General features: G+C 48.2%; 1 protein-coding gene across 2 annotated transcripts in view; it reads left to right on the forward strand.

The window, feature by feature from the left end:
* LOC121569962 (junctophilin-1) overlaps nt 1-16,485 on the forward strand; it is a 107,557-nt gene that overhangs the window by 7,886 nt on the left and 83,186 nt on the right. The window lies entirely within an intron of this gene.

The raw sequence follows: 16,485 nt of genomic DNA on the forward strand, positions 1-16,485 counted from the left end.
CAGCTAGCGTGGTATTACTGTATAACAGCTAGCGTGGTATTACTGTATAACAGCTAGCGTGGTATTACTGTATAACAGCTAGGGTGGTATTACTGTATAACAGTTAGCGTGGTATTACTGTATAACAGTTAGCGTGGTATTACTGTATAACAGCTAGCGTGGTATTACTGTATAACAGCTAGCGTGGTATTACTGTATAACAGCTAGCGTGGTATTACTGTATAACAGCTAGCGTGGTATTACTGTATAACAGCTAGCGTGGTATTACTGTATAACAGCTAGCGTGGTATTACTGTATAACAGCGTGTGGTATTACTGTATAACAGCTAGCGTGGTATTACTGTATAACAGCGTGTGGTATTACTGTATAACAGCTAGCGTGGTATTACTGTATAACAGCTAGTGTGGTATTACTGTATAACAGCTAGTGTGGTATTACTGTATAACAGCTAGTGTGGTATTACTGTATAACAGCTAATGTGGTATTACTGTATAACTACTGGCTATTTCTGTGGAGCATTAAACTATAGATCTCCAGTTGAATGCTCCTGCTCAGATTGAAGTCATGTATAACAGTAGACAGTGGGCCATAATGTTGATTCATCATCACTGCTATTGTGTGACGCCACCAGTTTATTGCTGCTTGTCCTGGACATTGATGATCAGCCTTCAGTGTGTCTGTGTCTGTGTGAGTGTGAGTGTGTGTGTGTGTATGTGTGTGTATGTGTGTGTGTGTGTGTGTGTGTGTGTGTGTGTGTGTGTGTGTGTGTGTGTGTGTGTGTGTGTGTGTGTGTGTGTGTGTGTGTGTGTGTGTGTGTGTCTGTGTGTGTGTGAGTGTGAGTGTGTGTGTGTGTGTGTGTGTGTGTGTGTATGTGTGTGCTCTCTGCTCTCTGCTTCTATTGTCTGTCCATATCTCAGATGGTCCCAGAGCGTGGTCAGGCAGTGTAGCATAGACAGACCTGTGGGCCGTATAACGATACACATACTGCCCTGTTCAGGACAGGCATCCCAACGATACACATACTGCCCTGGTCAGGACAGGCATCATAATGATACACATACTGCCCTGGTCAGGACAGGCATCCTAATGATACACATACTGCCCTGGTCAGGACAGGCATCCCAATGATACACATACTGCTCTGTTCAGGACAGGCATCCCAACGATACACATACTGCCCTGGTCAGGACAGGCATCCTAATGATACACATACTGCTCTGTTCAGGACAGGCATCCCAACGATACACATACTGCCCTGGTCAGGACAGGCATCCTAATGATAGACACACTGCCAAGCACCCAGCACAGGTGAATTGGTTTTCATTGGGGGGCCCGTCCCAAATGGCACCCAGTATTCCCTATGTAGTGCACTCCCCCTACAGGCTCTGGTCAAAGTAGTGCACTATATAGGGAATAGGGTGCCATTTGGGATGTATCTAAATGTCTGATTACTGTTTTGGCGGTTTAGCAAATATGTACTGCATAGAGTTGTGCCATCACAAACATAGTCGATATTAGTAACATTATGTACTCTACAGACAAGTCTTTCACAGTCATCTTTTCAGTAATCTCAGACACCCAGAACTGAAATCTTGCATAATTGCTTCAGATGCTCGATAAGGGGCTCGATTGTTTTCCTGTTCACCCTGCTACCATCTAGCAGGCAGGTGCATCAAAGCTGGAACCGAGAGACTGATAAACAGCTTCTATCTCCAGGCCATCAGACTGTTAACCAGTCACCACTAGCCGGCCTCCACCCAGTACCCTGCCCTGAACCTTAGACACTGTCACTAACCGGCTAACACAACCGGTACTCTACCCTGCACCTCAGAGACTGCTGCCCTATGTACATAGTCATTGAACACTGGTCACTTTAATAATGTTTACATAATGTTTATTGTTCTGAAGATAGATACTGATAAGATTAACATTCCTGCAACATTATTATGTTGAAATGTAATTTGATCTCTGAGAAATTAAGCTAACTGGTTACTCACTTCATATGTACATGCTGTATTCTGGACATAGCTCATCCATATATAACTACTGCTGTACATACTGTATTCTGGACATAGCTCATCCATATATAACTACTGCTGTTCATACTGTATTCTGGACATAGCTCATCCATATATAACTACTGCTGTTCATACTGTATTCTGGACATAGCTCATCTATATATAACTACTGCTGTACATACTGTATTCTGGACATAGCTCATCCATATATAACTACTGCTGTTCATACTGTATTCTGGACATAGCTCATCCATATATAACTACTGCTGTACATACTGTATTCTGGACATAGCTCATCCATATATAACTACTGCTGTACATACTGTATTCTGGACATAGCTCATCCTATATAACAACTGCTGTTCATACTGTATTCTGGACATAGCTCATCCATATATAACTACTGCTGTACATACTGTATTCTGGACATAGCTCATCCATATATAACTACTGCTGTTCATACTGTATTCTGGACATAGCTCATCCATATATAACTACTGCTGTACATACTGTATTCTGGACATAGCTCATCCATATATAACTACTGCTGTACATACTGTATTCTGGACATAGCTCATCCATATATAACTACTGCTGTACATACTGTATTCTGGACATAGCTCATCCATATATAACTACTGCTCTCCATACTGTATTCTGGACATAGCTCATCCATATATAACTACTGCTGTACATACTGTATTCTGGACATAGCTCATCCTATATAACTACTGCTGTTCATACTGTATTCTGGACATAGCTCATCCATATATGTGACTAGTTTCAGGAAACTAGGTGTATGTCGCGCATCACTACTTCACAGGAGAGGCATCTGAACGTAAACATTTATTTATTTATCAAAATGCGTTTTATGGCAGAAATGCCTTCTGGAACATGTGGACTTTCATGTGCCTTAATAACAAACGTGTATGCCATCTGTAAATACGAATAGAATTGTTAAATTACGAGCCTAGTTGGTTTAGCCACAGAAAAAGACAGCAACCTGCTGAATGGGTGTAGACAAAGAAGAGCTCTCCAGTAGGTGTACCAAAACATTCAAAGGCCATTTTCTCAAAAGTGAGGTTACAAGTTTATAAACTTTCAAATCATAATTACTTTCCCATTGTTCCTCAACTGTAGTGAATGATATACAATTTTCTAGCTCTGAGTCTCTACTTTTATCCAATGTCAAAAACACCGTTTAAAATGTTGCTACATAAGACCGAATCAAGCCGGTCAGTCACATATAACTACATAACTTTTCCTACTTACATACTGTCTATTTGTCACGATCGTCGTTAATAGAGGAGGACCAAGGCGCAGCGTGTTGAGCGAACATACTTTAATTCGTTAAAGTGCACACACGATACAAAACAACAAAACGACTCGTAACGTCCTAGGTAACAATGACCAACTGGAACAAAAACCCACAAACACCAAGGGAAAACAGACAGTTTAAATATGGCTCCCAATCAGAGACAACCAGCCACAGCTGACACTCGTTGCCTCTGATTGGGAGTCACTCAGGCCAACAAAGAAACAGAAGAACTAGAACCCCCAACATAGAAATATAACACATAGAATGAACACACCCTGGCTCAACATATAGAGTCCCAGAGCCAGGGTGTGACAGTACCCCCCCCTAAAGGCGCGGACTGCGACCGCGCCTCCACTAGAACAAAACAGGGGAGGGCTGGGTGGGCATTCCTCCTCGGCGGCGGTTCTGGCTCCGGCCTTGCCCACCACCCTCCAAAAAAAAAAACATAGCGCCCCTGGTCCGGTCTGGCCCCGCTGGCTGGAGCTGAACTGGACGTAGCAGGAGCGGTTAGCTTCAGCTCCGTAGTGGAGCAGTTGACCGGTACCTTACCAGGCACCGGTGACCCAGGCACGGGTTGTGCTGGACTGACGACGCGCACCCCTGGCTTGGTGCGTGGAGTAGGAACGGGCCGAACCAGGCTGACGACTCGCACCCCTGGCTTGGTGCGTGGAGTAGGAACGGGCCGGACCAGGCTGACGACTCGCACCCCTGGCTTGGTGCGAGTGGCAGGAACAGGCCAGGCCGGGCTGGCGACGCGCACCGTAGGCTTGGTGCGAGTGGCAGGAACAGGCCGGGCTGGGCTGGCGACGCGCACCGTAGGCTTGGTGCGTGGAGCAGGGACAGGCCGGACCGGGCTGGCGACGCAAACCGTAGGCTTGGTGCGTGGAGCAGGGACAGGCTGGACCGGGCTGGCGACGCACACCGTAGGCTTGGTGCGTGGAGCAGGGACAGGCCGACCGGGCTGGCGACGCACACCGTAGGCTTGGTGCGTGGAGCAGGGACAGGCCGGACCGGGCTGGCGACGCACACCGTAGGCTTGGTGCGTGGAGCAGGGACAGGCCGGACCGGGCTGGCGACGCACACCGTAGGCTTGGTGCGAGGGAGCAGGGACAGGCCGGACCGGGCTGGCGACGCACACCGTAGGCTTGGTGCGAGGAGCAGGGACAGGCCGGACTGGGCTGGCGACGCACACCGTAGGCTTGGTGCGAGGGGCCGTGACAGGCCGGACCGTACTGGGGACACACACCACTGGCTCTACTTTGACCAGTGGCCCCCGTAACCTGGTGGCCTTCTGAATACGCCCCTTTTCTGCCTCCGTCAGCCCCGTCGTCCATGCCCTGTGCCCCCCCCTAAAAATTATTTGGGGTTGCCTCTCGACCGTCCGACGACGACCCTGATCACGCCGTTGCTCCTCTCTCCGTCGCCTCTCTACAGTCTCACTCCATGGCCGGCGATCCATCCCGGCCAGGATTTCTTCCCAGGTCCAGGACCCCTGCCCGTCCAAAATCTGCTCCCACGTCCAGGCTGCCTGCTCCTGGACACGCTGCTTGGTCCTTGTATGGTGGGTTTTTCTGTCACGATCGTCGTTAATAGAGGAGGACCAAGGCGCAGCGTGTTGAGCGAACATACTTTAATTAGTTAAAGTGCACACACGATACAAAACAACAAAACGACTCGTAACGTCCTAGGTAACAATGACCAACTGGAACAAAAACCCACAAACACCAAGGGAAAACAGACAGTTTAAATATGGCTCCCAATCAGAGACAACCAGCCACAGCTGACACTCGTTGCCTCTGATTGGGAGTCACTCAGGCCAACAAAGAAACAGAAGAACAAGAACCCCCAACATAGAAATATAACACATAGAATGAACACACCCTGGCTCAACATATAGAGTCCCAGAGCCAGGGTGTGACACTATTCTCACCAGGTCTTTATATTCCTGACTCTGACTCCTTCTGATATTTATGAAGTTTTGTTTCTTCTTCTTTTTTCATACTTTTTTTTTCTTTATTTGTGTATTAATTAGTATTGTATCAGTATTGTATTAGTATTATATTAGTATTGTAATGTTAGACAATGCTGGAGCTAGAAACACAAGCGTTCCGCTGCACCTGCTTTAACATCTGCTAATCTGTGTACACGCCAAATAAATGTTGATTTGATTGATTTGATTTCAATATCAATCGCGCTACAACGCGGATCTTCAGTGCTACGGATTGAATTGAGCCCTAAGTCCTGGGGGGAGACGTGTTAGAAGTTTGCACTAACCCCTTTAAACGGACACTCTCAGCCAGTTTCGGGCAAATCTATGGGCCAAATGTCCCCTCCCCTTCTGAAATTCAAAAGATGTGAGCACCTGCGAAATCGTGATTTGTCCTCATGATCAGTGACAACAAATCAGCGTACAGTCTGTCGACAGATGCTACTTCAATTTATGTTACATGCATCTGTCTATGAGAGATGATCTTTTCAGTCGTTTTCTTTACTCTCTAGAGAATTGCAAAACCATGCTGATATTTGTAGGAGAGAGTCTGTTGGTTACAACTGTCTGCATGTGTGAGAAAGAGTTAACAAGAGAGGGTGTGTGTGTGTGTGGGATACATTTTTTGTGGATGAGTTTATTTAAGGAAAGAGACAGAACTACAAAGTTCTATCCAGCGCTGCAGTGATTGGGGGGCTGTATAACCCTGAGGTAGCTCTCAGTGATTGGGGGGCTGTATAACCCTGAGGTAGCTCTCAGTGATTGGGAGGCTGTATAACCCTGAGGTAGCTCTCAGTGATTGGGGGGCTGTATAACCCTGACGTAGCTCTCAGTGATTGGGAGGCTGTATAACCCTGAGGTAGCTCTCAGTGATTGGGAGGCTGTATAACCCTGATGTAGCACTCAGTGATTGGGAGGCTGTATAACCCTGAGGTAGCTCTCAGTGATTGGGAGGCTGTATAACCCTGAGGTAGCTCTCAGTGATTGGGAGGCTGTATAACCCTGAGGTAGCTCTCAGTGATTGGGAGGCGGTATAACCCTGAGGTAGCTCTCAGTGATTGTGGGGGCTGTATAACCCTGAGGTAGCTCTCTCTCTAGCTCTGCATTCGCTCTCCCTGAGTGAGAGGGGTGAGCACTTTGACAGACAGTCCAACAACGAGTCAGGGGGGTTTAGGAACATAGACCAAATGTTTTTTAAATGTAGCATTATTCCCCTTAAGCTATATTATATTAAGCTATTTGAAATTGTTTTAAGAAGGTCATACCAAGGATCATTTTGCTATTTGGTTTTCAATTATAAGATCCCTTGATGTATAAAAAAATATATATTAAAAACTGATTTGATGAATTTGGCCTTACTGCTATTAGCCCATACAAACACATTAAATAACAGATTCACTACATGAACAACAGACAGTCCCCCAAAAAATATAAAGGAAGTTTGTTCTGAAGTGTAAGAAAGATCAGAAAACATATATATATATATATTTTTTTTCTTTTACATGTATTTAACCCCTTACTTTTGGCACTAAACTACCTCCAGATATAATTTCATTACACTTTCATTATACTTTCAAATATACATTCATTTTTTTTTCAACTGGTACCGGGGGACCTTCAGACAAGTCTTGTGAGGCCTGTGGACGTCCTAGAGCAAAACAACCAAAATACCTTTCCACAGAGGGGTCATATTAGTGTGAATCCCAAAGTGTTAGGACGCTAGAGACAGACGTTGGCAGATCGGCTGCACCGACTTCAGAAGAGTCCCAGGACGCTTGCGGGGGTCGTGGAGCACAACGGATTACACTGTGTTCATGAGAGGCTCATCTTTCCACAGAGGGGTCATAATAGCTTGTAGGCCAAACCTTTCAGACGCTACAGACGATATTGTGAGAAGACCCATTTTCGGGACGTCTCATGGTCTGACAAACACCCCTCTAGCGCTGTCACCTTTCACCGCAGATGCGGAAGTGCAACATCGGCGGATACAGAGGATTGAGACGCATCAACGCAAAAAAAACATCTCTAGCTTAAACTGAGAGATTTTTTATGGGGATGTTTTTATTATGCTAATTAGACTATGGTTTTTCCAGTTTTGCTTATACGCATGTTATAAACTAGCTTTGTGATGTTCTTCAGTGTTATAACCAGCCTTTATAAACACTGTGGCTGGTTAATGCTTCTGTAAACATAATTATGTAGTAGCTAGCTGACAGAGTGTTATAACCAGCCTTTATAAACACTGTGGCTGGTTAATGCTTCTGTAAACATCATTATGTAGTAGCTAGCTGACAGAGTGTTATAACCAGCCTTTATAAACACTGTGGCTGGTTAATGCTTCTGTAAACATCATTATGTAGTACCTAGCTGACAGAGTGTTATAACCAGCCTTTATAAACACTGTGGCTGGTTAATGGTTCTGTAAACATAATTATGTAGTAGCTAGTGTCGTGTCGCGTCGGCTACAGGTGCTCTTGCTGTAAAACAAAGGAGTCTGCCTATGCTGCCCTTTGATTAGAAAGTCTTTATTCATTATCACAAGCTTACAGCATAAGTTTACAGACACGCGTTGTCTGGAGAGCAGTGGCCTCGAATTAGAATAACCGCTCTGGGGTTTATTGTCTAAAACCCTTCTTATATAGACAATACCAAAATAAGGGTTACCCCCTCTTCTGGCCAATCACCAGTCTCCCCTCGGGCGTCACCCTCCAAGCGGCACATTTCAAATAACATCATAAAACATCCCCCCTCTGGCCTGAACAACCAACATTCCATTTCGTCATGAAAAACATTTAGCACCATCATAATCTTAATACACTACACTAGCTGACAGAGTGTTATAACCAGCCTTTATAAACACTGTGGCTGGTTAATGGTTCTGTAAACATCATTATGTAGTAGCTAGCTGACAGAGTGTTATAACCAGCCTTTATAAACACTGTGGCTGGTTAATGCTTCTGTAAACATCATTATGTAGTAGCTAGCTGACAGAGTGTTATAACCAGCCTTTATAAACACTGTGGCTGGTTAATGGTTCTGTAAACATCATTATGTAGTAGCTAGCTGACATAGATGTGGTTTTATTGATCAGTAGAGGTCATGTGGTCTGGTTTCATTGACCTGGAATGGATCCAGTGGATCCAGAGAGAGGAAGAGAGGGAAGAGGAAATCAACAGATGGAGGTATATAGAAAGAGGATAGGAAAGGGGGATGAGAGAGAGAGAGACACACACACACCACACACACACACACAGACACACACCCCTCTGTGAGAAAGCAGGCCTAGACGAGCCATCCCATCAGCCCCTGGGGCAGAGCTGATGACCTCATGGTGTTAATCAGCCAATCGATTGAGAGCTAGCATGATGCTGGTGTAGAAGTCTCTGTGGTGCCAGCTTCCACTATCAGTGTGTGTGTGTGTGTGTGTGTGTGTGTGTGTGTGTGTGTGTGTGTGTGTGTGTGTGTGTGTGTGTGTGTGTGTGTGTGTGTGTGTGTGTGTCAGGTCTGTGAACAGAGATAAGTGAGTAGTGCTGTGCTGGTCGGCATTCCTATCATTCAAGAGGAGCAGAGAGAGAGTAGCAGAGTAGCAGAGTAGCAGAGTAGCAGAGAGAGAGAGTAGCAGAGTAGCAGAGAAACTAGCAGAGAGAGAGTAGCAGAGAGAGTAGCATAGAGAGTAGAAGATAGTAGCAGAGAGAGGATAGCAGAGAGAGTAGCAGAGAGAATAGCAGAGAGTGAGTAGCAGAAAGAAAGTAGCAGAGAGAGAGTAGCAGAGAGAAAGTAGCAGAGAGAGTAGAAGAGAGAGAGTAGCAGAGAGAAAGTAGGAGAAAGAGTAGCAGAGAGAAAGTAGCAGAGAGAAAGTAGCAGAGAGAATATTAGAGAGAGAGTAGCAGAGAGAGAGAGTAGCAGAGAGAGTAGCAAAGAGAGAAAGTATTAGAAAGAGAGAGAGTAGTAGAGAGAGTAGCAATGAGAGAATAGAAGAGAGAGAGGAGCAGAGAGAGAGGAGCAGAGAGAGAGTAGCAGAGAGAGAGAGAGAGTAGCAGAGAGAGTAGCAGAAAGAGAGAGAGAGAGTAGCAGAGAGAGTAGCCGAGAGAGAGTAGCAGAGAGAGTAGCAGAGAGAGTAGCAGAAAGAGAGAGAGAGAGTAGCAGAGAGAGAGTAGCAGAGAGAGTAGCAGAAAGAGAGAGAGAGAGTAGCAGAGAGAGTAGCAGAGAGAGTATAGAGAGAAGTAGAGATAGCAGAGAGAAAGTAGCAGAGAGAATATTAGAGAGAGAGTAGCAGAGAGAGTAGCAGAGAGAGTAGCAGAGAGAGAGTAGCAGAGAGAAAGTAGCAGAGAGAGTAGCAGAGAGAGTAGCAGAGAAAGAGTAGCAGAGAGACTAGCAGAGAGAGTAGCAGAGAAAGAGTAGCAGAGAGAATATTAGAGAGAGAGTAGCAGAGAGAGTAGCAGAGAGAGTAGCAGAGAGAGAGTAGCAGAGAGAGTAGCAGAGAGAGAGTAGCAGAGAGACTAGCAGAGAGAGTAGCAGAGAAAGAGTAGCAGAGAGAGATTAGCAGAAAAAGAGAGAATAGCAGAGAGAGTTGCAGAGAGAAAGTATTAGAGAGAGAGTAGCAGAGAGAAAGCAGGAGAAAGAGTAGCAGAGAGAGAGTTGCAGAGAGTGAGTAGCAGAAAGAGAGTTGCAGAGAGTGAGTATTAGAGAGAGTAGCAGAGAGAGTAGCAGAGAGAGAGTAGCAGAGAGAGGAGCAGAGAGAGAGTAGCAGAGAGAGAGAGTAGCAGAGAGAAAGTAGCAGAGAGAATATTAGAGAGAGAGTAGCAAAGAGAGAGTAGCAGAGAGAATAGCAGAGAGAGAGTAGCAGAGAGAGAGAGTAGCAGAGAGAGAGTTGCAGAGAGAGAATAGCAGAGAGAGAGTAGCAGAGATAATATTAGAGAAAGAGTATTAGAGAGAGAGAGTAGCAGAGAGAGTTGCAGAGAGATAGTATTAGAGAGAGAGTAGCAGAGAGAATATTAGAGAGAGAGTTGCAGAGAGAGTAGCAGAGCGAGAGTAGCAGAGAGAGAGATAGAGTAGCAGTGAGAGAATAGAAGAGAGAGAGGAGCAGAGAGAGAGTAGCAGAGAGAGTAGCAGAAAGAGAGAGAGAGAGTAGCAGAGAGAGTAGCAGAGAGAGGAGCAGAGAGAGGGTAGCAGAGAGAAAGTAGGAGAAAGAGTAGCAGAGAGAAAGTAGCAGAGAGAATATTAGAGAGAGAGTAGCAGAGAGAGTAGCAGAGAGAGTAGCAGAGAGAGTAGCAGAGAAAGAGTAGCAGAGAGAGATTAGCAGAAAGAGAGAGAATAGCAGAGAGAGTTGCAGAGAGAAAGTATTAGAGAGAGAGTAGCAGAGAGAAAGCAGGAGAAAGAGTAGCAGAGAGAGAGTTGCAGAGAGTGAGTATTAGAGAGAGTAGCAGAGAGAGTAGCAGAGAGAGAGTAGCAGAGAGAGGAGCAGAGAGAGAGTAGCAGAGAGAGAGAGTAGCAGAGAGAAAGTAGCAGAGAGAATATTAGAGAGAGAGTAGCAAAGAGAGAGTAGCAGAGAGAATAGCAGAGAGAGAGTAGCAGAGAGAGAGAGTAGCAGAGAGAGAGTTGCAGAGAGAGAATAGCAGAGAGAGAGTAGCAGAGATAATATTAGAGAAAGAGTATTAGAGAGAGAGAGTAGCAGAGAGAGTTGCAGAGAGATAGTATTAGAGAGAGAGTAGCAGAGAGAATATTAGAGAGAGAGTTGCAGAGAGAGTAGCAGAGAGAGAGTAGCAGAGAGAGAGATAGAGTAGCAGTGAGAGAATAGAAGAGAGAGAGGAGCAGAGAGAGAGTAGCAGAGAGAGTAGCAGAAAGAGAGAGAGAGAGTAGCAGAGAGAGAGTAGCAGAGAGAGGAGCAGAGAGAGAGTAGCAGAGAGAGTAGCAGAAAGAGAGAGAGAGAGTAGCAGAGAGAGTAGCCGAGAGAGAGGAGCAGAGAGAGGAGCAGAGAGAGAGTAGCAGAGAGAGGAGCAGAGAGAGAGGACCAGAGAGAGGAGCAGAGAGAGTAGCAGAGAGAGAGGAGAGAGTAGCAGAGAGAGAGTAGCAGAGAGAGGAGCAGAGAGAGAGTAGCAGAGAGAGGAGCAGAGAGAGAGGACCAGAGAGAGGAGCAGAGAGAGTAGCAGAGAGAGAGGACCAGAGAGAGGAGCAGAGAGAGAGTAGCAGAGAGAGAGTACCAGAGAGAGGAGCAGAGAGAGAGTAGCAGAGAGAGAGTACCAGAGAGAGGAGCAGAGAGAGAGTAGCAGAGAGAGTAGCAGAGAGAGAGTAGCAGAGAGAGTAGCAGAGAGAGAGTAGCAGAGAGAGAGTACCAGAGAGAGGAGCAGAGAGAGTAGCAGAGAGAGAGGACCAGAGAGAGGAGCAGAGAGAGAGTAGCAGAGAGAGAGTAGCAGAGAGAGAGTACCAGAGAGAGGAGCAGAGAGAGAGGAGCAGAGAGAGAGGAGCAGAGAGAGGAGCAGAGAGAGTAGCAGAGAGAGTAGCAGAGAGAGAGAGTAGCAGAGAGAGAGTAGCAGAGAGATTAGCAGAGAGAGAGAGAGAGAGTAGCAGAGAGAGTAGCAGAGAGAGTAGAATATAGTAGCAGAGAGAGGATAGCAGAGAGAATAGCATAGAGAGTAGCCGAGAGAGTAGCAGAGAGAGTAGCAGAGAGAGTAGCCGAGAGAGAGTAGCAGAAAGAGAGGAGCAGAGAGAGTAGCAGAGAGAGAGGACCAGAGAGAGGAGCAGAGAGAGAGGAGCAGAGAGAGGAGCAGAGAGAGGAGCAGAGAGAGGAGCAGAGAGAGAGGAGCAGAGAGAGGAGCAGAGAGAGGAGCAGAGAGAGGAGCAGAGAGAGAGGAGCAGAGAGAGGAGCAGAGAGAGAGTAGCAGAGAGAGGAGCAGAGAGAGAGGAGCAGAGAGAGGAGCAGAGAGAGTAGCAGAGAGAGGAGCAGAGAGAGGAGCAGAGAGAGAGGAGCAGAGAGAGGAGCAGAGAGAGTAGCAGAGAGAGGAGCAGAGAGAGGAGCAGAGAGAGAGGAGCAGAGAGAGGAGCAGAGAGAGGAGCAGAGAGAGTAGCAGAGAGAGAGGAGCAGAGAGAGGAGCAGAGAGAGAGTAGCAGAGAGAGAGTACCAGAGAGAGGAGCAGAGAGAGAGTAGCAGAGAGAGAGTACCAGAGAGAGGAGCAGAGAGAGTAGCAGAGAGAGAGGAGCAGAGAGGAGCAGAGAGAGATTAGCAGAGAGAGAGGGCCAGAGAGAGGAGCAGAGAGAGAGTAGCAGAGAGAGAGTACCAGAGAGAGGAGCAGAGAGAGAGTAGCAGAGAGAGAGTACCAGAGAGAGGAGCAGAGAGAGTAGCAGAGAGAGAGGAGCAGAGAGAGGAGCAGAGAGAGAGTAGCAGAGAGAGAGTACCAGAGAGAGGAGCAGAGAGAGAGTAGCAGAGAGAGAGTACCAGAGAGAGGAGCAGAGAGAGAGTAGCAGAGAGAGAGGAGCAGAGAGAGGAGCAGAGAGAGAGGAGCAGAGAGAGGAGCAGAGAGAGGAGCAGAGAGAGGAGCAGAGAGAGAGGAGCAGAGAGAGAGGAGCAGAGAGAGTAGCAGAGAGAGGAGCAGAGAGAGAGTAGCAGAGAGAGAGGAGCAGAGAGAGGAGCAGAGAGAGAGTAGCAGAGAGAGAGCAGAGAGAGAGTAGCAGATTGAGAGGAGCAGAGAGAGAGGAGCAGAGAGAGGAGCAGAGAGAGGAGCAGAGAGAGGAGCAGAGAGAGAGGAGCAGAGAGAGGAGCAGAGAGAGAGGAGCAGAGAGAGGAGCAGAGAGAGAGTAGCAGAGAGAGAGGACCAGAGAGAGGAGCAGAGAGAGTAGCAGAGAGAGAGGACCAGAGAGAGGAGCAGAGAGAGAGTAGCAGAGAGAGAGTACCAGAGAGAGGAGCAGAGAGAGAGTAGCAGAGAGAGGAGCAGAGAGAGAGCAGAGAGAGAAGGACCAGAGAGAGGAGCAGAGAGAGTAGCAGAGAGAGAGTACCAGAGAGAGGAGCAGAGAGAGAGAGCAGAGAGAGAGTACCAGAGAGAGGAGCAGAGAGAGAGTAGCAGAGAGAGTACCAGAGAGAGAGTAGCAGAGAGAGTAGCAGAGAGAGAGTAGCAGAGAGAGAGTACCAGAGAGAGGAGCAGAGAGAGTAGCAGAGAGAGAGGACCAGAGAGAGGAGCAGAGAGAGAGTAGCAGAGAGAGAGTACCAGAGAGAGGAGCAGAGAGAGAGGAGCAGAGAGAGAGGAGCAGAGAGAGGAGCAGAGAGAGTAGCAGAGAGAGTAGCAGAGAGAGAGTAGCAGAGAGAGTAGCAGAGAGAGAGTAGCAGAGAGATTAGCAGAGAGAGAGAGAGAGTAGCAGAGAGAGTAGCAGAGAGAGTAGAAGATAGTAGCAGAGAGAGGATAGCAGAGAGAGTAGCAGAGAGAATAGCATAGAGAGTAGCGAGAGAGAGAGAGAGTAGCAGAGAGAGAGTAGCAGAGAGAGAGGAGCAGAGAGAGAGCAGAGAGAGTAGCAGAGAGAGAGGAGCAGAGAGAGGAGCAGAGAGAGAGGAGCAGAGAGGAGCAGAGAGAGAGAGCAGAGAGAGGAGCAGAGAGAGAGAGAGAGAGGAGCAGAGAGAGAGGAGCAGAGAGAGGAGCAGAGAGAGAGGAGCAGAGAGAGGAGCAGAGAGAGAGGAGCAGAGAGAGGAGCAGAGAGAGGAGCAGAGAGAGGAGCAGAGAGAGGAGCAGAGAGAGAGGAGCAGAGAGAGGAGCAGAGAGAGTAGCAGAGAGAGGAGCAGAGAGAGGAGCAGAGAGAGAGGAGCAGAGAGAGGAGCAGAGAGAGGAGCAGAGAGAGTAGCAGAGAGAGAGGAGCAGAGAGAGGAGCAGAGAGAGAGTAGCAGAGAGAGAGTACCAGAGAGAGGAGCAGAGAGAGAGTAGCAGAGAGAGAGTACCAGAGAGAGGAGCAGAGAGAGTAGCAGAGAGAGAGGAGCAGAGAGAGGAGCAGAGAGAGATTAGCAGAGAGAGAGGACCAGAGAGAGGAGCAGAGAGAGAGTAGCAGAGAGAGAGTACCAGAGAGAGGAGCAGAGAGAGAGTAGCAGAGAGAGAGTACCAGAGAGAGGAGCAGAGAGAGTAGCAGAGAGAGAGGAGCAGAGAGAGGAGCAGAGAGAGGAGCAGAGAGAGAGTAGCAGAGAGAGAGTACCAGAGAGAGGAGCAGAGAGAGAGCAGAGAGAGAGTAGCCAGAGAGAGAGTAGCAGAGAGAGAGGAGCAGAGAGAGGAGCAGAGAGAGAGGAGCAGAAAGAGGAGCAGAGAGAGGAGCAGAGAGAGGAGCAGAGAGAGGAGCAGAGAGAGAGGAGCAGAGAGAGGAGCAGAGAGAGAGTAGCAGAGAGAGGATAGCAGAGAGAGTAGCAGAGAGAATAGCATAGAGAGTAGCCGAGAGAGTAGCAGAGAGAGTAGCCGAGAGAGAGTAGCAGAAAGAGAGGAGCAGAGAGAGGAGCAGAGAGAGTAGCAGAGAGAGAGGACCAGAGAGAGGAGCAGAGAGAGAGGAGCAGAGAGAGAGGAGCAGAGAGAGGAGCAGAGAGAGAGGAGCAGAGAGAGGAGCAGAGAGAGGAGCAGAGAGAGGAGCAGAGAGAGGAGCAGAGAGAGAGGAGCAGAGAGAGGTAGCAGAGAGAGGAGCAGAGAGAGAGGAGCAGAGAGAGGAGCAGAGAGAGTAGCAGAGAGAGGAGCAGAGAGAGGAGCAGAGAGAGAGGAGCAGAGAGAGGAGCAGAGAGAGTAGCAGAGAGAGGAGCAGAGAGAGGAGCAGAGAGAGAGGAGCAGAGAGAGGAGCAGAGAGAGGAGCAGAGAGAGAGCAGAGAGAGGAGCAGAGAGAGGAGCAGAGAGAGAGTAGCAGAGAGAGAGTACCAGAGAGAGGAGCAGAGAGAGAGTAGCAGAGAGAGAGTACCAGAGAGAGGAGCAGAGAGAGTAGCAGAGAGAGAGGAGCAGAGAGAGATTAGCAGAGAGAGAGGACCAGAGAGAGGAGCAGAGAGAGAGTAGCAGAGAGAGAGTACCAGAGAGAGGAGCAGAGAGAGAGTAGCAGAGAGAGAGTACCAGAGAGAGGAGCAGAGAGAGTAGCAGAGAGAGAGGAGCAGAGAGAGGAGCAGAGAGAGGAGCAGAGAGAGAGTAGCAGAGAGAGAGTACCAGAGAGAGGAGCAGAGAGAGAGTAGCAGAGAGAGAGTACCAGAGAGAGGAGCAGAGAGAGAGTAGCAGAGAGAGAGGAGCAGAGAGAGGAGCAGAGAGAGAGGAGCAGAGAGAGGAGCAGAGAGAGGAGCAGAGAGAGGAGCAGAGAGAGAGGAGCAGAGAGAGGAGCAGAGAGAGGTAGCAGAGAGAGAGCAGAGAGAGAGGAGCAGAGAGAGAGTAGCAGAGAGAGAGTACCAGAGAGAGGAGCAGAGAGAGAGTAGCAGATTGAGAGGAGCAGAGAGAGGAGCAGAGAGAGAGGAGCAGAGAGAGGAGCAGAGAGAGGAGCAGAGAGAGGAGCAGAGAGAGAGGAGCAGAGAGAGGAGCAGAGAGAGAGGAGCAGAGAGAGGAGCAGAGAGAGAGTAGCAGAGAGAGAGTACCAGAGAGAGGAGCAGAGAGAGAGTAGCAGAGAGAGAGTACCAGAGAGAGGAGCAGAGAGAGAGTAGCAGAGAGAGTAGCAGAGAGAGAGTAGCAGAGAGAGTAGCAGAGAGAGAGTAGCAGAGAGAGAGTACCAGAGAGAGGAGCAGAGAGAGTAGCAGAGAGAGAGGACCAGAGAGAGGAGCAGAGAGAGAGTAGCAGAGAGAGTAGCAGAGAGAGAGTAGCAGAGAGAGTAGCAGAGAGAGAGTAGCAGAGAGATTAGCAGAGAGAGTAGCAGAGAGAGTAGCAGAGAGAGTAGCAGAGAGAGTAGCCGAGAGAGAGTAGCAGAAAGAGAGGAGCAGAGAGAGGAGCAGAGAGAGTAGCAGAGAGAGAGGAGCAGAGAGAGGAGCAGAGAGAGAGGAGCAGAGAGAGGAGCAGAGAGAGAGGAGCAGAGAGAGGAGCAGAGAGAGGAGCAGAGAGAGAGGAGCAGAGAGAGTAGCAGAGACACAGCATCATGCTAGCTCTCAATCGATTGGCTCTCTTCTCTCTCCATCTCTCTCTCCATCTCTCTCTCTTCTCTCCCCATCTCTCTCTCTTCTCTCTCCATCTCTCTCTCCATCTCTCTCTCC

The sequence above is a fragment of the Coregonus clupeaformis genome, chromosome 7 (genome assembly GCF_020615455.1).
Source record: "Coregonus clupeaformis isolate EN_2021a chromosome 7, ASM2061545v1, whole genome shotgun sequence".
Taxonomy (NCBI): Eukaryota; Metazoa; Chordata; class Actinopteri; order Salmoniformes; family Salmonidae; genus Coregonus; species Coregonus clupeaformis.